The 16860-nt window shown below is 33.7% G+C and overlaps 1 protein-coding gene across 2 annotated transcripts in view; it reads right to left on the bottom strand.

The window, feature by feature from the left end:
- The window catches only part of ERBB4 (erb-b2 receptor tyrosine kinase 4), a gene marked incomplete at both ends in the record, with an annotated part of 1145028 nt that overhangs the window by 626337 nt on the left and 501831 nt on the right, over positions 1-16860 (bottom strand). The window lies entirely within an intron of this gene.

The raw sequence follows: 16860 nt of genomic DNA on the forward strand, positions 1-16860 counted from the left end.
GCTATTGATATTTTCTTTAAAGAGTTATTCTAAGGCCAACATGTAACATTTATGTAAAGATATAATAGGTAGCTAATAAATGGCATCTAATTTGTCCATATTAAAGCTGTTACAATAGACATACTGGCACAAAGCAATGCATGATAAAATTCTTGAAGAATGAATAGTATTTATAGAGGAAAATATGGGCATTTGGATTAATTGGTGCACTTAAGAAATTATATCACTCATTTTTAATACTACACCAATTATGAAAAGGCACCTGAAAGGTGCTCAGATAGTAACTTAATTTACAGAGTACTACCTGAGTATCAGCATAGCATATTTTAAAGTATTGCTTTTTGCCCAACAGCCAAGAAATAAAGCCAGAAAAATGGTTTCAGTCATATTGCTTTGTGTGTGTCTGCATTTAAAAGAGAAGTAGAAAATCTTGTCTGAAGAGAAATTGTTTTTTAAAATGCTGATCCTCCAAGTACACTCCTGATAAAGGCAGATAACTTCCTTTGTCCATTATATCACTAGAAAATGTGAACAGTTCATTTGAACCTGTAAGATTTTTTTTCTCATTGATGCAAAATCATTCAACTTTATTTCTGTTGCATTAATTACATCATATGTCAAAGTATTAGTTTATCAAGAACTTCTCAACTTAAGCAATCAAAGTTTACATGAGAAAAATATTCCAGCTGATAACTAGTGAATATATTAATATTCCTCTCTATTTTTAGGACAGATCATGGGTCATCTACAGAAGAATCCCTAAGTTAAGTCCATGTGCCAAAATTCACAGAAGCTCTTCTTTTAGTCAAAACACAATTAGAACTATACTATTTTGAAATGCCACCCTAGAAAATAATTTGCCACTTTCTGTGTAACTTGGAGCAAACATTTGTACCTTTCTCAATCTTAATTCCAATTCAACTGGAATCAAAATAAATAGTGGATGTATAAAGGCTTTGAAAACTATATAACACTATACAAATACTATTATTAATATTAATGCTAAATGGATATGTAAGCTAGAATAATCAATAGTTTTAAGGTAAAATGTGGTGATAAAAAAATTAAGAACATGCAAAAAAATAGGCCTTTAAAAATAGCCATAATACATGCTCAATAAATGTTTATTGAATAAGAGCATGAATGAATGTGAGCAAATGAATCAGCATAAAACATATCTGAATGAAGATGTCACAAACATAAGTTTCCAGTCATCTTAATGGGTTCTGATAGTGAAGTTTACATAATGAAAGTTGTCTTGATATTTTTATTTAAAATAATAAACAGAATATTCATCTTTGACCTCCACTGTATGATATTTTATACATAGATATCAGACCCCTTATAAAAATTTCTGGAAAGTATATTTAATGAGCTGATGGACAAATTTTTAACATGGAAAAACAAATTTTAAGCCTACTCTTTTGTTAGTGGTCACATTAATATTAAATTATTGTAAACACACCATTTAAATTGTATCAAAAACGTTCATGGTGATAATTACTAAAAATCAGTGACACTGTGTACATGGTCCTAAATGATGGATATGTTCCTTCCTAACTGAATATTATCCTCTTCTCAGATTATTGAATCATATATTTTTCAATATTGTTGTTTGAGTTATATGTTTGCGTTAACCCTTCCTAGAAGCAACATATGCCAATGGCTGAAATTCAGTTCAATTGCGCAGTCTCAGGTAGTCTCTTGAAGAATGATTTTCAAGCATAACCTGTGTTTCAACACAAATAAAACCATAAACAAGTCTTCCTAGCATTTTCTAAACTAATTTTTCAACAAGGTAAAGAAAGATATGTTCATTAAAATGATGAAGCAAAATTACATTTTCAGGGCTTCCCTGGTGGCGCAGTGGTTGAGAGTCCACCTGCCGATGCAGGGGACACAGGCTCGTGCCCCGGTCCAGGAGGATCCCACATGCCGCGGAGCGGCTGGGCCCGTGAGCCATGGCCGCTGAGCCTGCGCGTCTGGAGCCTGTGCTCCAGAACGGGAGAGGCCACAACAGTGAGAGGCCCGCATACCGCAAAAAAACAATAAAATAAAATAAAATAAAAAATTACATTTTCATAAAAAATAGCACGGTTAGTAATGTTAGAATATTTAATTGATACTAATAAAAATTAATTGACACTAACTATAATCCCTAATATTTGTTTTTACAAATTGTTGTGCCATATAGCAACATTCCATTTAAGGCACACCAACATTAGGTATGTAGTGCAGGTATTATGTCTAGTTTATTCATCTAAAATGGGAGGTAATATCTGCACTAGTTGATATTCTGAACCTCTGTTTTTTTCATGTGTAAGTTGAGGTTAATTGTAAACAAACATTTTAAGCACTCATTAAATTTAGCCATGGAAAGCACAATGTTGGTAAGATTATATATAATTTCTGTTGTTATATATTAATGCATATACCCACTGATACAATAACAGTCTTCAGGGTTTTTGGTGGTATGTGACATGATCAAAAATTCAGAAGTCTTATTAGGTTTTGGGTTTTGTTTTTAATTTTATAGAAGTGGGAGAGTTGAGCCCTTTATCTATTTAATTATATACTTTCACACAAACAAGAGAGATCCCAAAAAAAGTTAAATATATTTTTTAGGCAAAGTTAACAGATACAAACATGTCATTCATCATTGATCAATTTTGCAAATCAGTGAGATTATGGATACTTAGAGGTCTGGAGAATTTTTGAGAACAAGGAGTGAGTTTGGTATATAAATTCTAACTCTTTGGCTTTGCTTTCCATCATGCTTGATCACTCAGTTTCCATTTAATCAGTTGCCTGAATAGAGAATATACTTGCGTGGTGATAGTTACAGATATACGTCCAGAGTTCGGTCCCTTAACCAGAAAAATCTGGATAGATCTGGGATTTGCATAATTGTCCTTAGGATTGCAATGATTCTGTTTCTTTCTGAACATAGGTCACTTTGCAGCTCTGTCTTTATTTCCTTTCTCTCTCTCACTTCATTTTTCATTTTTCTTGCATCTGAGTCATGTGGTTTGAGCAGAAACTTCCACAACTGTGGAGCATCCTGAATATTGTCCTTGAAGGGACACAGGGACAGGGACTCAATGCACAACCTGCAGCCATCAAAATCTAGGAAATCTCTGCATTTCTTCAAAACTTGTGATTGCACGGAGCTCAGGAAAGTTCAGCAATAGGAAATGAGGGCAATTGATACTTGCTCTGTAGCAACTAGCAGACAGCAACTCTGGAATTGCTCTGTGAATACCAATAATTCCTTCAACTAATCAGCAGTGTCCCTGATTTCTTTTTTAGTTTCAAGTTCTGTGGGTTCTGTGATGCCCTGACAGATCAGTAAGACAAGTACAATCTTGTGACACACCAGAGGACTGACAAATTAATGCCTCTGATTTCTGTAATTCTCCAAACCCCTTGAACTAAGGAAATGGCTAAGCCAAACTCTTCACAAATATGTCCACAACCTAACCAACTCGCTATGTTAAAGGAAGTTAAATTGTCATACTCAGCTTTACCTTCTTGTAAATATCCCTGCTTGACAATGGTTAAGGGGCAGAAAGATAATTATGATTTCATCCTTCTATATTTTGTGAAAAGAACCCTAACTTTTAAATTTCAGAAAGACAAATTGTCTCATAAATGATGCAATGGAAATTGGACAAAAAGCCTACACAGTTGGTTTTAATAAATTATGGAAACTATTTTTGTTTTGTTTTCCATTCTAGGCAGGGGAATTCAGCTGGTTTCAAGGGTGGTCATCACTACTTTTAAGAGATATTGCATCGTAAAGTTAAAAGGCAACATGCAGTGATGGCATCGGCAAAACTGGGAAATGGTTCCTTTTAGTTTCATCAATCTCCCCAATTTGTGCCCTTTCTCCCCTTTTCTCCCCTTTAATATCACAACACACTCAAATTCTATACACTTTCTTTTCAACACTTGATTTAAGGAAGTGACCACTTTTAAGAGCATTCACTTTTTTTTAAAGATTTTTTTGATGTGGGCAATTTTTAAAGTCTTTATTGAATGTGTCACAATATAGCTTCTGTTTTATTGTTTTGGCTTTTTGTCCGTGAAGACTGTGAGATCTTAGCTCCCCAACCAAGGATGACACTCACACCTCCTGCATTGGAAGGTGAAGTCTTAACCACTGGACCGCCAGGGAAGTCCCCAAGAGCATTCACTTTAATACGAGGCCAAGCAGACTTAACCAAAAAGAATTTATGTCTAAATGTGAAATTTTATTGCAAAAAGTAAGTAGGTGGGAGTGGGACATTCTAGAATAAGATCTTACTGGCAGCTTTCCACATTCACATTTAGTAGCAGTTTTGAATAACACCCAAATATAACTAACGTCTACTGTTTAAATTACAAATGTTTTGAAATCTGTATAAGATTTTCTAGGAGTCACATTTTAAAAAAAATAATTCAAGATTATATTGGAGGCCTACCTTACTATGGCAATCAGTACGTACAAAGGCATGAATTCTAAATATTCATGACATCATGCTTTCTACAGTTTGCAAATCCAGGTTATAGATTTTAAAAGACAAGAATGCTGGCTTGATTCAGATGCATTCATTCACCTCTCGTAGAGTCTTCCAAAGTTTACTTCTAATCTTGTATTTTATTTGTACTCATACTTCTGAGGTTTCATGTCCATGTGTCTAAACATTTTCTTAAGCTCACCTATGTATTTAATGCTCAGGATAATATAGTGTTTAATCTGTATCACATCTGAAATGATGTGACAAAATTTTTAAATTAAATTCTACAGTGTCTTCTCCAACAAGCATTCTCATTTGCTTCTTATATTCCCTACCTTAATCTGCATTTCTCTGTCCTATATTATTTTGCAGTTTGTATATTGTACTATCAAGTGATGCCATGAATGGTATACTAAGCTGTGAATATTTCATGTAAATAGTACTTATTGGGCTTGTACAGAGAACAACTTTCATTGTGTCTGTAGTAGTATCCCTGGATACCACCTACCCAGATCACCAAACTCAGAGCTTTGATTTGTTCATTATTTGATATAAATGATTTCCCTCTTCACCCCATATACATTACATCATTTAATCCTATCAAGGCTACTTCAAAAGCAGCTTCCTGTTTCTCCCTTTCTTATTTTACTACCTTTGTCCAAGCACCTTGTAACATAATCCTGCAACTGCCTTCTAACTAGCTTGTCAATTCACTACCACTCTCTCTGTTCTCTAGTCTCTCCATCTTCTAGGTGCTGGTGTTCTTGCTGCAATATGAAGTATATCAATCTTCTAGCTAAAAATTTCTTTAGTGGCTAGTTGTCTTTTTTAGTAAGCAACTAGATAAAATCCAAAATATCTTTTTCAGGAGACAATGTTGTCTTTGTTTGGGTTCTTCCAGAAGCTGACTCTAAATCAAGGATTCAAGCACAATTTTTTTGATGAAGTCATCTCAGGAAAGAAGGGTAGGGGAATGGGAAATGAAAAGAGGGATAAGAAAGCAGTGACCAAGTGGGATTTATCAATCAAGTTACTTTTGTTGAAGCCTGCTGGGACTTTCTGGGGGCCTATGAGTTATTGAGTTCTTTAGCATTATCATATTTAGAATATGAGTTACTTAGCACAGTGGGTGAGGGAAATGGGGTATTAATCTACCAAATTTGGTTGAGGGCTGTTCCTTAGGGATATTAGTTCTCCTGTATTTCTGATTACAACTGTAAGCAAAGCAGGTTCCAGGGGGCAAAACCATTAGGAAAGAGTTACAGCAGGAGGCAGTTTGATATCTGGCCAGCAGCCACAAAATTTTAAGCACTGAGAAGATATGGGAGAAAAAAAAATGGGAAGACATACATAACAGCATTGTAATCCTTTCATATTTAAAACCAAATGCTACCTTTCTACAAGTGGTGCTCTTACCAGCCACCAGCTCCTGCCACATGAACTGTCCCACTTTTCTCAGACACGATAGATATTTTTTTAATGATTGTGTGATCATGTCCATCTTATTCTTTTAGCCTCATTCTTTGCCCACCAAACTCTCTGATTTTAAGAACAAGCTAAAATGTTACTTTTTCATTAAAGCCTTTCATCTCAAGTTTTTAATTCCTTTCCAGTATTACAGATTATTAAATTATAGCTGTGTCCTTCAAGGTGCCAAAAGTCTAGGTAAAAGGTAAATCTTTGAATTAATCATCCAAATATGTCCAAGTAGCCACATTTCTGAGGAATGTGACTTTTTATAGTTGAATCATTCATACATCATTCTATGGTAGTGGTCGTGAGTATTAAAGGAGTAGCATATATGAAATATTAGAAAAGTGCCTGGTACATGGCAATCATTATATGTGACTACTATTATTTTAGTACCTTTAAGAACCATCTGGAAAGCTTCCAAAAAATACATATCCCCAGGCTATAAACCCAGAGATTCTGATTCAGTAGTTGAGCTCCCAGAATCCAGATTTGTGAGCAATCACCCTAAATGATTCTCTTGTAGGGCAGTCCATGGCAAGATGACCAGATCTCTGGGTATGATGAAAGAACCTTAATTTACACCTGTTGTCATGCTGTAATTATTGAGTGACTACTTTTACTTTCAGAAGTGTCTCAGTTTGGAAAAAAAAAATGTTAAAAGGTCACCATATTTATGGACCATATTTTGAGATCCCTGTTCTTTAGAAAAGATGATGGTTAAGTGTACGTCTCACAAAGGTTATTCTCTGACACTTTATTTTAAATCGTATGGCAGAGAAGACTCAAAGAAGGAAACAGAAGTGGTGATGAAGATTATTATGGCAATTTTCCCAGTCACTAACCTGTTTCCTGTTGCAGCAATCCCTAGTGAATATAGAGTAGGAATTAAGAGAGAGTCTGAAGAGAAAGGAGCTTTTCTGTCTTTTGGTGCCTCCTTTGAGCCTGAACAAGAACATTCTTAAGTGTATTAATATCTCTAAACATCATTTTAGAAAACAGACTCTAAACCAAGATTCAAGCCATTAATGAAAGTTTGGAATTTTCAAACATGCCATTTATTATGCAGTGTTGATGCATGCCTTCTCAGATAATACCAGGAAGATAATGAATTGTGGCTGGTTTTTCAGCAACTTATAGCTATTTACAGTAATGTGGTAATCAGAAGTGACACTGTAGATCTATGTGTTTATTCTGGGTTGCCATGTTGTCGTTATAGCGCAAAACTGAGAACTACTAAAAAACATCAAATATATGCATCAAGTTAATTTTTCACTCCTTGTGCCTCAGGCTGACTAGCACAAATTAAATTTCCCACTAATAAACTCAAGATGTTAGGAAGCAATATGGAAATGCCATATATGGATTCTGCTGATTATGATTATAGAATTCCAGCCTCTTTGAACTACTTGTTAATGTACAAAACTTATTTTATCCCACATTTACTGAAAGTTTGAAAAGAAGAGATAACTGAAAATTGCAAGGCAGTAATTTTTTTTCTAACTTTAGCACTGAGACTGTTTATTTTGATAGATTATTTTAAAAACTAGAAATAAAAATATGTAAATTCAGTAGTGGCATAACTTTAAGAGAACACTTTAGCAAGCTAGTTTAATAAAAATTGACAATAGACCAACATATGTTTGAAATCAGCATTAGATACTACAAAACGCATAGCTTCAGAGCTGTATATTCAAACAAACATGAACAGAGACCAGTTTATTACAGTACCTTTGCCACTTTTTACAAGGATGTGTTTAAATTTGAGTTTTCTACCAGATGGAATATTTTAGATGTAGACATGATACTTAGAAAATAGAAAGAATCATTTTTTTTTTATTTAAATGAAAAATGGATAGGAAACAAAGTACTTTAGTAGCATATGATGTGGTGTGGGGACATTGTTGCTATCTCTCTTCCCACAGATTTCTATATGGAGCTGATTCTTGATGAGTTTAGAGGTAAGGAAGTAGATGTGCTAGAAAGTGGTTCTTGTAATAAGAATGCCAGGGAGAAATATGTACACGGGACTGAAAGTGTAATAAGAGAGGAGGAAAGTTCAGTGTGTTTTATTTTTCTGAAAAATAAAAGAGTAACAAAGCAGAAAAGGAGGAAGGACAGCTGACATAAAAACAACCACAACCCTCAGAGAAAGAGTGAATACTTTCATCCATTTGAGAGATGATAAGAAAATGGGAAAGGATACTGAGGGATGAACTTTGAGTCTGGACATTTGGTGACTCTATAACAGTTTAAACACTAAACAAATGGTAGGGAGAAATGGTGCTCATAAAAGTATAAAAATGTTTCATTTTAGTCCAGTTGGAAATGTACGATAATGTTAGGGGCCTGGTTTCTATTCTCAAATCTTTTACTTATTCTTTGTACATTTTTAGATGGCTAATTAAAAAAATAAATTAGTGATATCAAGATTACTTCTCTAATGAAGGTAGTGGAGGACCCTTGGGATCTCAGAGAAGCTGGGTATGCAGCCAATCATTTGCATTATTAAATAATATTTTATTAAATTTAGTAATGCAACTCAAGGCAACCAAAACAATATGGAGTCAGAGTATTAAAATTGATGACAAACAAGAACAAAATGCCTTATTCATTTTTCAAAGAGCCTACATGTTAAAATATTAAAAGCGTAAACTTTAAGATTTATATTCAAACACAAGAACATTACGCGATCTTTACAATACGGCTCTTAGCATTTATAAATTATTTATTTAAAAAATAACTTGTATCATAACATTTACCATATGAGTATTACCAGCAGTAATAACCTAAAACAGTAACATGGAAGCCATATTAGGTAGCAGTTAAAAATAAAGTTTCTAAGGTCATAGAGACTTTAGTTTGGTTTAATACCATCTCTGCCTCTTATTAGCTATTTGCTCTTTTGTAAATTATTTATCATCTCTGAGCCTGAGTTTACTCACACGTAAAATGGGGATATTAATAACAAATGAGGTTGTGAAGATTCTGCAATGAAATAACATAAGGAGAGTACTCAAAGCCACAAAAATTGTAAAAAGAAATCTCAGTAAATCAAAATCAATTATGAATCATTGTTTACCATCATTTATCTATAGAAGAAAACAAAGTCCTTTAAACAATTGCAGATTTAATGAAATGTAAAAAAAAAAAAAAGTCTTATGTCTTGTCTGAAAATCAGTAGTTGTTATGAGCAAACATGTTATTTCCCTACTTTGAGGATAGTATGATTCCCACTTGTTGTACACATGATAAAGATAATTATCCACATATTAAAGAAGCTATTTGTGTCAGGCTATTAATCTCTCTTTCTTCTCACTTTTACATACACCTCCAGAGAGACTTCTCTGTAGGAAACATCCATTATGCATTTTATCTACCTTTATCTATATTTGCTTTTATTCTGTTTTTTTCTACTCTATGATGGCTCAGGAGTAAGGCAGACAATTAAGTCTGCTTTTGAATATTAGGCTTTTCTTATGGACAAAATATAAAGAAAAAATATTTAGTAAGTAAATATGGCTCCATTAACTGACATTTTGATAGTTTTCTCTATATTCTTATCCTACAAGGGATAAGAAAGGAGTAAATGGCTAAGATTCTCAGCTAACTAAGTGAAAGCTGTTTTTTTAGAAATAATGATTGATGGGGAAATGAAACCAAAATATTTCATTTACTTATACCTTACTTCAGAAAGAAGTTAAGTGAGTAAGACTATAGGCAAATGTTTATTTGGAGGAGTATATAATGGGAGTATATAAATTTAAAAGTAAATAAAGTTAAATTAGGTATTGAAATTAATAGATGAAAACATTTTGGGACAACATTTCAGTTCATCAAATGCTAACATTTTTATTAACATAGTCAAGATGTTAGAGACCCTTTTTCTCTTATTTCACAATCAAGACTGAACTTATATGAACATAAATAACTTGGGAAAGACCAATTGATTTTTCCCTCATTTGACACTAAGAAATAGATACGAATCTGATAAAAAAAATGCTCAGCCAAAAGGACAATTTTACTTGAACAAAGTGAATTTCTACCTTTTCAAAATTCAGTTTTGTGCTTAAGTTTTTAAGAAATAACACCTTAAAAACTAGGTTGCTTGACATTTTTCCTATCTTATAACTTCCCACTGACAAGCAGTAGAAAAATATCTAGTTTAGGTAAAGGCATTATCTAAATGTTAATTCAGATGCTACTAGTTTTAATAACAGAGGATATAAATTAGATCAATTCTCGTCTTTGAGATACACTGCTAAGAAGTGATTTTTCTAAAATTCAAACCTGACCACATTCATCTTTTTTTTAAAACCATGAATGGTTTCCCTGTAACTACAGAATAAAATCCATACTTCTTAGGATAATTTGATTCTTCCTATGTAAATGTTCTTACCTGGTTCTGCTGTCCCACCCGACGCCCACTTAATTTGCATTAATGTCAAATGGCTTGTGTTGCTTGCACATACTATGTTGCATTACAAGGCCATGGCTTTGCATCTATCCATCCTTCTCTCTAAGATACCTCCTCACAACGAACTCCCTACACCTGAAAAATACCCATCCTTTAGGACCCATTCAAGGTTCATCACCTCACAAATCCTTTTCTGATGTCTCCAGATAAGACCAACTGTTTCTCCCTGCCTTGTAATGATATGAATGTGTTTCATTTATTGCCCATATCACATTGTATTGTTTCTGTTTGTATATTTGACAGTCTGCACTGCGAGACCATAAACTCTTTGAGAGCAGGTATGTGTCATTGTACTTTCTCCTCATTAGAATATAAGCTGCTTGAGGGCAAAAACATTGTTTTGCTGACCACTGTCTCTTCAGAAACTAGTAGTACCTGGCATGTAAGTATATGCTCAGTAAATAGAATAAATGCTTCACTGGATAAGTAAATGTAAAAGTTCATCTTATCCCCATTTCCTAGGAGAGTACCTGACCCAAACAGGCATATAATAAAAAGCTGACAAATTGAACTGATCTAAAAAGAAGTTTGATTACTAGTATGCTTTCAATTTCTTAGTGATTGTACATATGTACCCTAACTAGGGCACATAGGGGTGAACATTTTATGGATGTATTCCCAATTCCTCATTTATTACTTAAGTAAAATTTGTATATATTTTATATCAATGATGAATTAATATGCTAAATCTTCATATCAGTCAAAAATCAGACAAAACTTATACAGGATGAGGTCCCTATATTAAACTCATCACTATCTACTTCAAGTACATGTTGAGAAGAAAGTTAGCCTACAGTTTCCAATAATTCCTTTTCAAAGGCTTCTCCTAAACTGTGAGAATGTCCCCAATCACAATTTGATTCAAAAAGAAAAGAAAAGAAAAGAAAACCAAAAAAGCCCTACTAAATCCAAATCTTAGTTCAATTCCTTGTCTAGTTAGAGATAATAGGAAAGCTATAGTTTTCCCTAGTGAGGAAGGAGATTACATTTTTTTAACCTCACTTTGTTTTGGAAGCATGTTAGCAAAGCTTATATACACAGCATTAAACCAGACCCTGAAAGACACTAGAGAAATAGTACAGATCACGGAAAAATACATTTTCTTATGTTATGCTTATATAACATAAAAGTTTAGATCCCTTTAAAAATATGAGCTACTACCCTTTGATTGAAGGTTACAATTCTCTATAAGTCTGGAGATAAGGGACAAAGCAATTCCTATTGTGCATCTAAACTACCCTGAACTAAAAAATAAATACTAGAGATGCAGTTATATTATAGCCACGTGGTAGAAATGATCAAGATAACTATGGGGGCTATTTCCAGGCAGAGGAAACAGCGTACAGTAGAGAAACTTAACTATCACGCCTTTCCTTTTCACTTTCACTCACAGTCATTTCAATCAGCTATTGATTAGTATCAATATTGAGAGTTTTCTTGTATGTCTTTTGTGTTTGTTTTTTGCTGTTATTGTTTTAGGTTTCATGTTGTTTAAATAAAACGTTCTGTTTCATTTGGGGAAAGATTAGCAAAATGCAAGGTAAAGGTTGGTACGAAATGTGGAACTTTTCTGTCTTCAAGTTTCCAAGTCCTATGAACAACATGGAGTCCTGCCACATCAGAGAATGAACATGTATGGGAGATGAGAATGAACTTACCTGAGAGACTGTAGATGTGAAAGGAGGCCCTGACCTAATGAAGGCAGCAAAAGGATGAAACTTAACAAGAAAATGTAATTATAGCCTCTCAAAAACACCACCAAAACTTTTTTTTTTTTTTTCTTCAGTACGCGGGGCTCTCACTGTTGTGGCCTCTCCCATTGCGGAGCACAGGCTCCGGACGCGCAGGCTCAGCAGCCATAGCTCACGGGCCCAGCTGCTCCAAGGCATGTGGGATCTTCCCGAACCAGGGCACGAACCCACGTCCCCTGCATCGGCAGGCGGACTCTCAACCACTACGCCACCAGGGAAGCCCCAAATCTTTTATTTTAAATGACTTGTGTAAATGTATTATAAATATATTCCAAACTATACAAAATTACTTAATTAATGCAAAATAATGATTAACTAATTCCACTGCTAATTATATTCAGAGTTTGTACCTCCGTTTATGTCCCACCAGAATGAAAGGAGACACATTGGGTTTTCCTTGGCAAAAGAATACAGAAAAATGTCACAGGCTTAATATCTGGATAACAATTAGCATTCTCTCTGTGACAACTAGGTCTTCATATTTTGACATAAACTTCTTACATGCAGATTGATTCTGTGGAAATGGTAAACTTTTCCATGGAACATGGTAAATCTCATAGAACTGATACAACCTCTTGAAATTCTGACCTGGATAAAAGCATCTAGTCCAAACGACAAAGTTTAGATGGGCACCAGGAAATGAGATCAAATCTTTCCCAAAACACTGGCACAAAGGTCACCACAATAGGAGAATTACTCAAAATCTCAGAGATTTTGGAAACCTTAAGCTGTTGCATTTCTTTGTATTTCATTATTTTATAGGAAATTACTGTTCTTTAATCATGTATATATTTAAAGTACTCATCATATTCAATATATGATTTTCAAAATAGTGATGAAATACACTATTGGGGTTAACAATATTTGGGGATAACTTTTCCTTCACATATGCAGAAATTCATGACACCTTAAAAAATGTTGAGAAAATTTTTATGTTTCCTTTTATGAGCACAACATAAAATTCATTATCCTAGATTATGATCTATTATATTTGAATTTCTGATTTGGTAGGAATTATTTTTCTTCATAAAAAATATAAGAAGAGAAAAACTACAAGTAAATCTTATTGATTAGTTGTTTGGTGATTAATTAGCGTAAGTGATAAAAAGTCTAACAATTCTTTAAATTTAGGCTTTTTACAGATAAGCCCTACCTTTAACAGGTTCCCAGGGTTCAGGTCCCCAGAGCTGTCAGCAAAGCATGTGACTAAAACCAAGAGAATAAGGGGTCAAAAATACCTCTACCTGAAACTTTTCTTTTTCTTCCAGTTTAAATGTTCCAGTTCTCAAAACTATTATGAGTTCCTCATGCAGTCCCTTCCTTTTTTTTTTCTTCTTCATAAGGAAAAGAAGAAGTACTTTTCTGGCTATTTTTCTTCCTCTCTAACTAAGAGAACAATTGGATTGTTAAGGTTCCTGCCAGTTTCACCATATCAAGAAACCATGATGTTAAACTTATAGAGAAAAAGGTCAACTTTTTTATATATATATATATATTTGTGGGTAATACTGCTCAGCTAACTGCTGGATTGAAATAAAAAATGAAAGCCACAGAAGAATATGCTGTGTTCTCAGTTATTTAAAAAAAGACCAAAAGTTCTTTCTCAATCTTTTTCCTTATTTCACAGTCCATGTACATTTCTTCTAGGAAATGGTCAAAGGAAGTGGGGGAAAGTAAAATTAGGCAAAATATAAATGTATGTATGACTGTTCATTGTTACTATCGTGATACAAATTTTATTTAGAGAAAGTAAAAAAGCTTCTGGAAAATTGGTGTTTTGTAAATCACAATGAATTTAAATGATCACCATCTTTCTTAAAACCGACTTTATCTCCAAAGTAAAAGTTCATTTATTTGCTTATGTATTTGGAAAATATGTATTATGTACTTATTATATTTCAAGTATGCTCTGCTAGATTTTGTAGGGTGTAAAAATGAGAGAAATAACATCTGCTTTTCATGATATTCACAGTTGAGCAAAGGTAACACCTAGCACAGGAAATTAGTGAGTGTTCAGTATATGTCTGTGGGATAATACATGAGTAATTGTAATGTGATGTGTTCTATAAGTCACGTGTGTGTGTGTCTGCGTGTGTGTGTTTTATGTGGACTGTAACTTTGTTGTGAAGGATACTAACTTATACTCATTAGCTTGGAATTATTACAAATAAAATCTTTTTTGAAGAGTTAGAACTAGCATTAGTTCCCTTCGTAGCTAACCTCTGACAACTATAATTCTCCACTCTTCGTGAAGGGTCTTGAACAGAGGATGCTTTCCATGACTATATTTTGCTTTTATAATGCTTAGTACCTCTTTCACTACAGATTGAGAACTATAATTATTACTTTAAAAGAAAGTCACAACATAATTTCGTGGATTTGTTTTAAACTTTTCAGAACTTCTTATTAAATAGTACTAAGCATTGTTCAGTAACTCTCTCAGACTGAATAGCAATAATCTTAGCCAGTTTTAACTGAACAATGAACATGTGCCAGCTTCTGTGATAACCATTTTATACGTATTTTTAATTTCTCAAGAACCTTGCAAGATAGAAATTATTAGTACGTCTCTCCTAATAGGGAAAATAAGGTTCAGAGAGGTTAACTGAGTCAGTTCCTGGGATCATTCTGACTCCAGGGCCTGTTCTCCTTCTACTACAGAGATGCCAATCCACAAATCCCCAAAAAGAAAGAATCCATGTCATTTCAAGCATAGGCTCTGGATTGTGTTTTTAGCTGCATCCTAAACAACAAAACATGTCCAACCATTTTACACCTCTGATAGAATTATTCTGTGGAAACTGTTAGTATACAGTCTACCAGATTTAAGTTAACTAATTTGTCTTATTGTTCACCTTTTTTTCTAAATTTTAAGATGGTAAATAGAACATTAAAATAAGAAAGTAGACACCTTCAAAGTCCATGACAGTTTTATAAATACATTTTAATAGAAATAGAAATTGCTTGTCTATTTTTCTCAATTACATGGTGTATTTACCCCTTAACCCAAACTGATGTGAACATTTATAAGAACGGAATTCAAAAATACAGCTTTTTGTAAGGAATATGTGAAAGTGTTAATATTGATGGATTTGCAGCCTGCTATCTCAAAATAACAAAATAAAATTTCAGCAGGAATTATGGTCTCAGAAATTTAGCCCTTTTTTGTTATTTTGAAAACAAAGTATTAGGGGATCACTACCTCTAGTTCCTCTACTAACTGTCCTACATCCATCTCCATTCCTAGCAATGATAACGTATATGTGTTGATCATAGGCATTTGGGAAATCCATACACTGAGTAGGATAAGTTAATGAGCTTCTCTGTGTCTTCTCATTTTGGCCTTTAGGCTGTTTATGATTAGGCTCTAATCTAAGTCTGTAGTTTCTGTTTGTTTTGTTTGTTTGTTTCTCCTGGGGCTCCTCTTCATGACCTTCCACTGCAACCAAATTGATCTCTCTTTGTCATGTTCAACTTTTGCATATTTAATTACCTCCTTCTCTACCTACACAGACTCTATTTATCCTTCACTATCATCTCTTTAAATCTTGCTTAACTACCCTGTTCTAATCTGAATATGGAAACTTTTCATAAGTCTTCTAACAAGCCCCTGAATTGAGATCTGGGAGTAGTACTGTAGGGTCGACAAAGTCTGATACCAGTCACTTGGGTTCAAATCCCAGTTCTACTACTAAGAGATAAGTGATCTCAGCTAAGTTCCTTAACCTCTGCTATGGTAGCTATCACTTCTGTAAAATGTATGGATAAAAAAAGAAATAAGGTAGACATTGAATGTGTTAATATACATAATATATTCAGAACAGTGTTGCATATAGATGGTCACTGAGCTATTATTATTAAAAGAAAATTAGCAGACAGGTCACATAATTGTAGCTGCCTACCACTCATTGTCAGTGTTTACTTGTTGCTGTTTTTCTTTATAATCCATTCAAAGGGCTTTACAGTAAATGGATATTTCTGAGCATTGAGATTTTGAAAAAAAACTCAGGTTACCCATTGGTATTGAAATACAAGGAAATTTCCCAAACGTCTCAGAAGAAACTGCTCAGGTATGTCAAAAAATAATTATCACCATCTTCAGTTTATAGAATTGTCCACATACATTATTTCATTTTGGGCTAGTTTAATTTTTAAAGTTTTTAGCTTATTTAATGACCAAGGAAATACAAAATGAGACAAAACTGCAAAAGAAATAGCAGCAAAATGGATCATATTACATAAAATAATTAACCAGCAGTAGCATCTCACACTCAAATTACTGTGTTCTTTAGTAGCATAGATGATGAAAAATAATAAATCATGGAAAAGGGAATCAGGAAATAACCGTATCAACATGGAATACCCTCTTCTCTGCAAAGGCTCAAAGACATCTCTGGAGTGTCAAAGGCATGTCCTTCAATATTTAACTTTTTCACTGTTCCTCATTTCAAATTGAACAATATGTTAATTACCCGATGAAGCGTTATAATTACGCTAATAGCTCCACTTTTACTTATAATTACTGCATCAACACTTTCTTTTTCATATGCTTCAATCTATACCTATTACATTGTCATGATGAAGACACATTAACATTATAATACCATATAATTAGCTGATGAGCAATTAAATTATTCCACTGCTCTTGTTCCTCTTTGCCAAA

Source organism: Mesoplodon bidens, assembly GCF_964165515.1.
Source record: "Mesoplodon bidens genome assembly, chromosome: 8".
NCBI classification, from domain to species: domain Eukaryota; kingdom Metazoa; phylum Chordata; class Mammalia; order Artiodactyla; family Ziphiidae; genus Mesoplodon; species Mesoplodon bidens.